This window comes from Neomonachus schauinslandi, chromosome 7 (genome assembly GCF_002201575.2).
Source record: "Neomonachus schauinslandi chromosome 7, ASM220157v2, whole genome shotgun sequence".
NCBI lineage: Eukaryota > Metazoa > Chordata > Mammalia > Carnivora > Phocidae > Neomonachus > Neomonachus schauinslandi.
This window is the reverse complement of record NC_058409.1, coordinates 147,529,124-147,539,902: the sequence shown is the minus strand read 5'-3', so window position 1 is coordinate 147,539,902 and position 10,779 is coordinate 147,529,124. Positions and strand designations below refer to the sequence as shown.

At 44.0% G+C, this 10,779-nt stretch overlaps 1 non-coding gene across 1 annotated transcript; it reads left to right on the top strand.

The window, feature by feature from the left end:
• Nucleotides 1-287: 287 nt before the first annotated feature.
• On the top strand, nt 288-392 carry LOC123325392. The gene has a single exon (XR_006540403.1). It is a non-coding gene; the product is annotated as a U6 spliceosomal RNA (small nuclear RNA).
• Nucleotides 393-10,779: the final 10,387 nt, after the last annotated feature.

Sequence of the window (10,779 nt, the reverse complement as noted above, 5' to 3'; positions counted from 1 at the left end):
TGAGGATGGGTCCAAAGGCAGGCAGGGAGAGGATTGGAGTCTCAGTGTGGGAGGAGGAGGTTCTGCTTTATGCCTCGGACAGCTCTCATCTAGCATGAGACCATGAGGTTGCATTTTGTAATGATCCATCTGGGAAGACTTCATGAAGGATGAAAAGAACAGGTTGGCCTGGAGGAGAACAGCAGATTATAAGTCAATTTGCAAGTGTCCGGGTTAGATACCATGAGAGTGCTGGGGCCGGAGAGAACAAAATGTTCAGAGGTATTTACCCAGTTCCCTCAACAATCCTGCATTTTTGGCAGCATGTGCACTACAACTGGAATGATACAGAGAAGATTAGCATGGCCCCTTGCAAGGGCAACATGCAAACTCATGAAGCATTTCCATATTTAAAAAAAAAATCGATTACTTACCAATGTAGGGGCATTGGGAGTGTCCATAGGGGCCAAGGGGGAAATCAGATTGTAAGCATATTTTCAGATTTCTCTTTGAGATGTGATTAGATTTTACTGGTCATAGTAGTGACCTCTAACATGGAACCTAACCCTACTGGTAGTGGTATTCCTCGTAGTACTAATACTACACCTAGCGGTAGGAGTACTATTACTGCTGCTGCTGTTACTATTTCTAGTAACACAAATAGCACTGAAGGGCTCGCTGAGCAGTAGGCAGAGCCTGCTTCCTTCATGTGCCCTTCACTCAGAGGGGTCCTGCTCTTGGCTCAATGCTCTGCTCTCACCATCTTGAAATTCTTCATTTTTTCCCCAGGTGAGCTGATCTTGGCTGTCATTCTCTATTCATCTGTCTCTTCAGATTTCTAGAGGGCAATTCACTCTGCGACCTCCATTCTTTGATGGAACTAAGATTTTCAGTTTGTTTTCTTGCAAGGACAGGAGTGATGACTTCCAAGGTCTTTTACACATCAGAGCTGACATCAGAAGAGGCTCGCTTCCAGGTTGCTCCATGTCGATCTCGAAGAGCCCTATGGAGCCTCAGGGAGACATTCAGGAATGCTCATCTTCATCCAACAGAGATAGAGCTGGTTCAGATAGGTCAGGCAGCATCAGACAAATGATTGTCTTCTTGGTTACTCTTCTGGGATGACTGCATGCATGGCTGAAGCTTCCATGTGGATGCCTCAGGACTAAGTGCTCAGGAGAAGGATGTCTGAGCTGGGGGTCAGGAAGGTTGGGTTTAGACTCGGAGGTAACTATAGGCAAGACAAGAGAAAGCTTAGGGAGGGATGGGTGACCAAAAGAGTGTTAAATACTATAGAGAGATCAGGGGATTCAGGGTCAGAAAAGTGTCCTTGGATCTGAGCAAACCTCTTGAATTCAAGAAACAGCTTTATTTTACCAAAATACCCAATATAATAAATGTGTTCATTTTAAAAATTGTTTGAGGAATAATAGCATCAAAATCTCCCAAGCTATAGGAAAGTGAAGTTCAGCCTAGCTGAACTTGCAATAACTCATTTATAATGCAAATCCAAGGAGGCAGTGAAGTACCATTGAGAAGCTGTGCTTCTGAGAGAGGGAGACCCTAGTCTATGGCACTATTCGAGAGTATTTACAGTGACAAAGAGTACATGAATGTACATATGCAAATAAATAGGAAGTGTGTGAAATATAATAACATTTCAATTTGAGTAAGAATGTAGATGGGGCGCCTGGGTGACTCAGTCTGTTAAGCTTTCGACTCTTGATTTGGGCTCAGGTCATGATCTCAGGGTCCTAGGTTCGAGCCCTGTGTTGAACTCTGCTCTCAGGGTGGAGTGTGTTTGAGATTCTCTCTCTCTCTCCCTCTCCCGTTTCACCCCAACACAAATAAATAAATAAATAAATATATTTTTTATTATGTTATGTTAATCACCATACATTACATCATTAGTTTTTGATGTAGTGTTCCATGATTCATTGTTTGTGTATAACACCCAGGGCTCCATGCAAAATAAATCTTTAAATAAATGAATGCGGATGGAAACAGTTTCACATGAAACATGAAAAGACAAAACTGAATAAAAGATGGAGCTGAGATGAGTTTTCTTGAACATCATAGTAAAGACCTGCCTCTCCTTTCTCGACAGATGAACGTACGAGCCCACGCAGCCGCCCCGCTCTCCTTGTCCCCTCCCTCACGTCCCCGTTTTAAGGACTAACCAAAGGTAGATGAACGGCTGCAGGTGGACTGACTGTCACATTTTGGGGCCCTATGGGAGTTCTATACTTTCAGGAGCAATCCTGGGGTTTTTAACTACGCACGTTCAAGCCACCATTACACTGTGGTTCAAGTTCAAGCCACCATTAAACTGGCAGTACCCGCAAGTTGCTAAGACGCCCACTGAACCAGAAAGCAATCTGAACGCTCTAAAACATCAAGAGATGCTGCTGTGTCTGACATGGGTTCAACAGGGATTCTCAATCCCCTTGCTTTAAAACAATTTTGGTGATGGTTCCATCCATTACAAAATTATAAAATTATGGAGCAGAGCCCCTGGAGTGTGGGTTTGAAAGTATAGGAAGCTATAATTATCTATCTGATCACCTCCTTTTGTACTTGGAAGATGCCTGCCCAGTGCAACCTGCATTTTAGGTTTATACATCATTAAACTGATGAACTGACCTAGAGCATTTACTTAAACACAGACGCTACTGTTGCAAGTTCACAGCCAATTCAGAATTTATATTGTTCTATTTGGTTTAAATAATTCAAATATGACCTCCTGGCACCAGAGCAAATGAGCATGAGATGACATCAGTGAATCAGTGTGAAATGATTTTGTGCTTTCTGCTTGTCCCCCAGCTCCTAATTCACACTCCAGTGAGATAGCTTCTGCTTCAGGGTTTATAGACGTGAGAAGAGGCGATTTTTTGCCCATCCTATTATAGCAAATGAGACCAAATTTTACTGAGAATTTAAGTTACCCCCACGTCCACTACAAGTTTGCCTGTTGTCACCGGAAACAGTAGCTTGTTCATGAATGTTTCATTCAGAGGCGTGTTTGGTCTGACATGCAGGGCAGACGTCATGCTTTTGTAAGTGAGCTGAAGACATGGCTTCTGAACAGTCACTCAGCAGTTGGCAAATGTATCTTCCCCAAGACCCGAACAAGGAAAAATTCCTTTCTTGCCTGCAGAACACCTTGTTCCAAAGGGTGGAGAGAGGGCAGCATAATTTCATTCCAGGTAAAACGGAAGTTAGACAAATTTGTGACTCACAATTTGAGAATGCAGTTTTAACTGTCTCTGGTGGTCTGGATTATTTTAATCCACAAAGATTTAAAATTACATTCCATCTTCCCTTTTCCTGTAGAAAGGAAGCTAGCTACCTTGGATGTGGCTCCAAGTAAATGAAGTGATTACCTCTCCAAGCCACCTGAAGAAGGAAGGGCGTGTGTGGCACAGAAGCTCACACTGGAGGAGCAAAGTGTTGCCCAAGCAACTAGGTTTTACACGATGGAGGGTTTAGTGCCAAGAGAGCTAGCCTTGGGACATGGCGAGGGAGTTGTTAAAATCAGCTCAAGGGTTAGCAGGAGGATTCCGAAGACGGCACATTGTCCAAAAGGAGGGCTGAAGGCAGGTGGGTTTACGTTGTGCCTGGTGGCAGCAATTACAGACTGGCAGCTTAGAGCGAGCCAGGGGCATTCATCAAGGCCACCGCCACTCACTTCCGAAAGAAGTTGTAATGTCTGTTTATCATAGAGCCTAATTCCCCAATGAAGGGAACAAAGGCAAATATCAAAATAGAGCAAATTTTTTTGACACTAGGAAGTGAAGCAAGGGACTAACGTCTTCTCAATCCCATCTTTGTTAAAACAAACTCTTGCCTTGGCAGCTCATTTCTGATGTCAGTCAGACCCTATGCATAAGCACCAAACAGTGCCTGTGATTCCGCCACAAAAGAGAGTAGGACATAAATGGGACAGTGATTCTAGGTGACTTTTCCATTACAACAGAAGCTGTGGCCCCATCTGAGCCAGACCCAAGGCACACACGGGAAAGTATAATGGGTCTGCAGACTTGGATGATGTTTTGTTTTGCACTCTGTTTGTTGTTTTTTTTAATTAGTAGACACTGTGATATTTGCATGTGTAAGTGAGTAAGGCTGGGGTCTTCTCTAAAAGCTAATAGTTATTTTACAAAGGATGTGGAGTATTCGTTCTCTTATTTTCTAGGGAAAATTACAATTCTGTTTTTCCTAAAATCATGTCTTCCAAACTTGGGAAATTTACATCTAGCAATTTTCCTTTAAAAATATCTTAACACTCTTTTTTTAAATTTTTTTTATTATTATGTTATGTTAATCACCATACATTACATCGTTAGTTTTAGATGTAGTGTTCCATGATTCATTGTTTGCATGTAACACCCAATGCTCCATGCAGAACATGCCCTCCTTAATACCCATCACCAGGCTAACCCATCCTCCCACCTCCCTCCCCTCTAGAACCCTCAGTTTGTTTTTCAGAGTCCATCGTCTCTCATGGTTCATCTCCCCCTCCAATTGACCCCCTTCATTCTTCCCCTCCTGCTATCTTCTTTTTTTTTTCACATATAATGGATTATTTGTTTCAGAGGTACTTTACACTCTTTACAGTGATGGTTACTGTATAGTGGTGGTTATTATGGGGGGTGGGGCAGGGAATCAACCTTGTGTCTGGTTCAGTCTTGATGTGCAGTCAGAGGATGTGTGGCAGAGGTTGGTCCGCCTTCGCTGTCTGTGTTCTGGGCCTTATGTGCACCAGGTAAAATGGTTTACCCACGGGAAGCACGAGGGAAGTGTGGTGCAGTCACCTGAAGGTAGGATGCCTAGAAAGGAACAGATGAATTTTGTTGAAGGTACAATGGACATGGTCACCATGAAAGAACTCATGGTCTTGACGGCGTCCCTTTACTCTGTCCACCAACTTATAGAAGCCTGCGTGGAAGAGCTTACCATGGAAGAGGCTGCCCATGTGTGGTATCATGGCCAAGTGCATTCTGGGCTTACTCCAACTGCTCTGTGTTGATCACTGGTCTTTGGCAGCTAAGAGATAAAGCTGAGTACAAATGCTAACAGAGCCATAAATACAATAGTGATAAAGTCATGAAAAACCTGAAACCTTGATGTCTATAGTCTGAAAACCAGACTCCTTTGTAAATGTGCCTAGTTCTTGCTGGCTCTCCATGACTAAGCTGATTCTGTCTTTACATGAACCTGTCTGCTCCCACAAAGAGCCATGTTTTACGCCTGGTCACTCAGTGACATTCTGGAGTTGTCCTGTTGAAGATCAATAAATGAGATATGAGCATGACTCCCGACCAAGCTTCCTAGGCAGCTGTGTATCCCCACTCTATAGATGCAACACTTGGCCAAAGGTGGCCATGTGGAGTGATGATCTTGGGGCCTTCCAGAAGGCTGGGGCCTTGCTGGGAGCACTGCCATCTTGTTGTCCCCTCTGCTCTGCACTGAGGTTCAAGACACCATCGTGGCGGAAGGTTCTACATCATCCCCACTGGTATTGATCTATGGCCATTTCCAATCTGGAGAGACCACGGCCCCAGTGGATTTAAAGGAGTTGCAGTAACTTAAAGATAGCATTTGAATTAGAACAGAATTTAAGTCCACCTCTCCATCTAGCCACTCCTTCACATCACATTAAGATAGCATCCTGTCCCTACAACGATCCAGTTGACCCTTCAGAACAGTGAAGCGACTGCCCCCACTTTTTCCGGTCTATCACTTTTGCCTTTTTCCACCCACTTTCTACTTGGGTATTTCAGGCAGCTTATTAAATTCAGAACAATAAATGTGCCCAGGAGTTACAAATTGGTGATAAAAACAGATGTGCGTCCTGGGCCCATGATGATTCAGGAGGAGCATCCAATATCTCCCAATTTCAGGTCTGTTGGAGAACCTTGCAGGAGGTGACTCGCTCTTGTTCAATTCCTTCAGCTGTTGCACAGGACTCCAGGGGTCGCAAAGCCTGTGCAGATCACGGGGTCCTGCCTGGCTTCCTTCCTGGGGCACGGCTTAACAGGCCAGACCCTACGGAACTCAGGAAGGAGGAAAGGGCTAACAGGAGGGGAGAAAAATGGCACAGACACTAGGTAACAAACCTAGCAGAGTTGCCAGACCAGCTCACGGATGTAAAGCCAGTCCTGCTCAAAAGAAGAACAATGGAGCATCATTTTTCTCTCTTAGCATGACACCTTTGTTTGGAGGAATGAGGCCAAGAAAAAGAGAGCTGGAAGATGTTTGGAGGAAGAGGTTTTGTGAGGTGTGAACTGGAACTCAGGGGTAAATGGGGGAAGGAACCAAGACATACCATTAGGTGGGGTTATCGGAGGAGGGTTGGGGGTATTTCCCCCTCTTGACCTCAGTGCACTGAGTACTGACTAGTACTGCGCTGGCAGCAAAAGTCAACCTGAGCAGGTGCTTTGGAGATGTGTGTGTGCCTATCGAGGTGCATGCATGATTTTTGAAACTAAAGACCTTTATCACCACAGGTGAACATGTAGGGGTCACACAAGATGATGTTGTGGGACCATAATCCAAATCACCATGTTGCACACACACACACACACACACACAAACAAACACACACCTGCCCTGCAGATGAGTGTGGCTGAGCAACACCAGATGGCACAGATCTCCCAACAGGAGTGTTTCAGCCCCATCAGAATGAGGCGTGAAAGACATTGAGCCCCACCATTTCGGATGGTGGAGGGAAAGACTTAAATTACAAGGATCCCATAAGACAGTCATGAATAGATATGTGCACTCATGGGAATTCCAAAGAGTGCTTGAAGAGGGAAACTTTGTACAGACAGATGTTGACTGAATGTCACTACACTATGAGTCTTAATATTCACAGGACTGCATGTGCACTCAACTGATGGTCACTTTGAAATTCTTGCATAATGATGTCATTAAGTGGGCCATGTCCCAGGTCTTTGCTTATTCCGTCCGTGTTCTGATATCCTTCTCCCAGTAGAGGAGGGACTCATTTTCCCAGGCTTCCTGTGTTCAGAGGACAGATATCAGAAACTCCAAATTCTACTGGTCTTTCCTGGGCCTCTCCTGCCAGTTGGACCAGGTGTGACTTAACCCATTTCCTAACTGAGCTTAGGAAAAAAAATGGGCTGCAGGTCAAGCTCCTTCCCCTTCTCTTTCCTTAGAGATCAAGGCACATACTGTCTCACATCTGTCCTTCATCATGGAGTAAGTGTGGGAGTAACCGTCCTGAGCTGTGAGCAGACATCCTGCCATGGGCTTGATATTTCTGCCTAGTTCTGTGATTGATGACAGTGGGACAATATCGGCCACACACCCAAACCCTGATCTCTAGTGACTCAATCACTCATGAAGCTGACATGTCAGTATCTTCTGCCTGATTCTTTTATCTTCCACAACTGGATCAAGCTTAAAACCTCAGAAGTGGTAATACCGACTGACTTCCTAAAACCACGCCCTGGTGCATAGACCAGGAATGTTGAGGACTAGAAAGGAGGTAGAACCCCCAGGGGCAAAGAGGCTCTTGGGGTGAGTGAAGGGGTCCTGGTCCAGGAGAGATACTGGACACGTAGAGAGTGTCCTGGTGGGCTGTGCCCTGCAACCTGGCTGACCGTGGCTGCATGGCCTCAGCCTGCCATGTTGGGCACTGCACTTGACCATGGGCAGATCTGGATCATCACTGTGCCCTTGACTCAGAGAATAGATGCGTCTGTGCCTGCAGTGCCGGGCCTTTGGTTTATCAAAGGATGGGTCATTGCACCACTGAAGAGGCTGGTTAGGAGGACACTGCCACTTTCCTCTGTTAAGCCATCATTATGTATAAAAGATGAACTGCTTTTAAACAGGAAGGGACATAACAGGAAGTTGGCCAGCACACCTGGACCAGGGCTGCAGGTGAGGCTGATGTGGACTTGGATCATCTGAGATGTGGACGGGCAGAACAGCTGTGCTTTGTAAAAGGCAAGATGCAGAGCTGCAGAACAATGGTTAGTTTCTCTCTTAAACTGTTTAGTGCCAAGCTGGTTGTTATGGGCTGAACTGTGTTGCCCCAAAGTCCTATGTTGAAGTCCTAACCCCTGGTGAAAATGTATTTGGCAATTAGACCCTTAAGGAGGGCCTCACTGAGGTTAAATGAGGTCATAATAATGGGGCTCTAAAACAATAGGACTGGTGCCCTTATAAGAAGAGAGAGACACACCAAGGATGTATGCACACAAGGAAGAGAAAGACGGAGAGGCCACATGAGGACACAGAGGGAAGGTAGCTGTCTGCAAGCCTAGGAGAGAGGCCTCAAGGGAGATCACACATGTTGGCACCTTGGTCTTGACTTCCACTCTGGAACTGTGAGAAATAAGTTTATGTTGTCTAAGCTGCCCAGTCTGTGGTATTTTGTATGGCATCCCAAACTGACTGATACACCCAGGTAACTGTTCTAGATTCCATTCTACTGTTAAGGCCATCATGGGGACTGTGCCTGGGTGAACATTGCACTAGAATGAGTTCATGATGGGCTCAAGCCATCTGTACAGCTTGTGTGTATATGCACAATGAGACTCAATGACACACACACACACAATCACACATGCACAGCCGCACACACAGAATCATACACATTAAGAGTGTTGAGTATAACAGTGGTGTATTCAAGTATCATGCTGATGTTCCTGGATGAATGTCTTTCTCTATTCTGTTGGGCACACAGACAACTCCTGCACCAGGTGAAAGCCAGTAGTTTTTCCTAGAAAATCTTTGAGTTCGTGGGCCATGCTCATTGCTCATGTTTCTGTTCCTATGCTTCTACTCATCCCATATCTGTACATACTGTTTTGATTCCAGAATGAGACTAACACTTTTAGTTATTTGTTAAAAAGAAATGCTTCCAAACATTTCACTATGTCATAAATTTCTGTGTTTTATGGAACTAAGGAAGAAGTCATCTGGCAGAATGCCTGGCCTTGCTCCATGTGACATCATCTTCCCCTGTCCTGTTCCTGGATAAATAGCTATTGTTTCTTTCATAGTATACAGAACATTTCTATCCATAACTGGACCTTTTCGGGTAACCCTATCAATCCCATTTACTCTTACTGTATTTTCCCCAAAAATGTAGTTTTATTTCTAATAAAAGTTCATACGGATAAAACTTCCCCCATCTTGCTGAATGTCATTAAACTTTCTTGAAATATGTATTTATTCAACTATTAACTGATATTGTTTAACATTTTGAATTGATCATCAAATTTTCAGGTTCCAACCCTCCACATGGATGACATTACAAATATGTGTCAATTCTCAAGTCCACACAAAAACCCTGTGAATTAGGCAAAACTAAGTTTATCAGGGTTAGTGTGATAACGAGAATGGCCCTTGGCAGAGTCTTAATAATTTCCTCTAAGGCAGGGGTGAGCAGAGAAGATTATTGGGTTTTCATTCCTGGACTTAGGGGATTTAAGATGGGTTTCTCTTTGCAGAGACATGATTGGGATTGGGCAAACTTCATGACAACATATGTTAGGGTTGACAGACAAGATGAGGACTGTAAGGTAAGTCTTTATAAATATACTGTTGTTTGATAAGTGAGCTTTTTGCCCGAGTAAACTGAACAATCTGTTACCATGAAATGAGAGTTCTTTGGCTTGAGGTGGAAATTATTTACTCAGAAAAATGAGTTTGTAGGAATTTTCTGAAATACATAGTGAAGCTATATATTGGTAGATAGCTTATCTTCTTGGAAACAGTTTACTGAAACACACAGTTAGGCCACATTGGCACAAATGGCCTCAGGTCTCACTCCCCGGCGGTTGGTTGCATGAACACACATGGTCTCAGGGCTTCTTTGTGACTCCCTTGCACACGGCTGTGGCCTGGTGTCCACCATGACCACCCATCTCTGCAGCCACACTCTCAAACCTTTCCTCAGCTCAACAAACCCATCCTCTAGCAAGTCCAGTGTTGGTCTATCTCTTATAATTCTAGTGCTTCCAAGCAGCCCAAGCACCAGCCATGTGTTGTAATGTTTGTTGACCTGATTAGTGTTTTTTTCCTTTCTTTATTAGTCTCATCATTGAGCTCTCTTCTGGTTTTACTTCCCTCTCTACCCAGCTCAGAACCTATGACTTACCACTTCCATTGCATCAGCAACAACAACAAATATTTCCTTACTCTCTTGCTTTCGGCCAGAAAAATGAGACCAACTAGCAATTTTCTCTACAGCCCTTTCTCATTTCACTCATTTTTTTTCCCCTATCTGTCTCCTTAAGGAGCCTTCTTGACAATTTTTGTTATTAATCCATCCCATATAAATTAAATACAACAGAATTACTGTATCTCTTTGTGAATTTGGTTAAATCTGTATTTCATACAAAACAGTAAGTTCTTTTTCACCTACCATCTTTCCCCCTAAAAAAAATTATCATTGTCCTTTTGGGGAGCGATGTTGTTCCAGTTGAGAATAGACACTCTGTAGCTCTTCATGGAGGCAGAGTCCTGAAGGAGGAAATCACACCAGAGCCATAACTAGAGCACTGCATATTTATTCTTTCTCTCCATAACCACTGAGTGTTACTAAATGATGCTTTCAGGAATTTCTAGTCTGGAGAAGGACTACTGCACTTGTGCTGTCCCCAACTAATACAGGTGTCAAAGAAAGCAGAAGTTATCCAGAGAGAAGGCCCTCAAGTTCCATCTGCTCCACTGATCACCTTCTCCCTTTGTCTTTTTGCTTCCTTTCTATGAATAAGTGTTACTTTACATTCTCCTCCAAAATTAATATCTCCAGCTGTG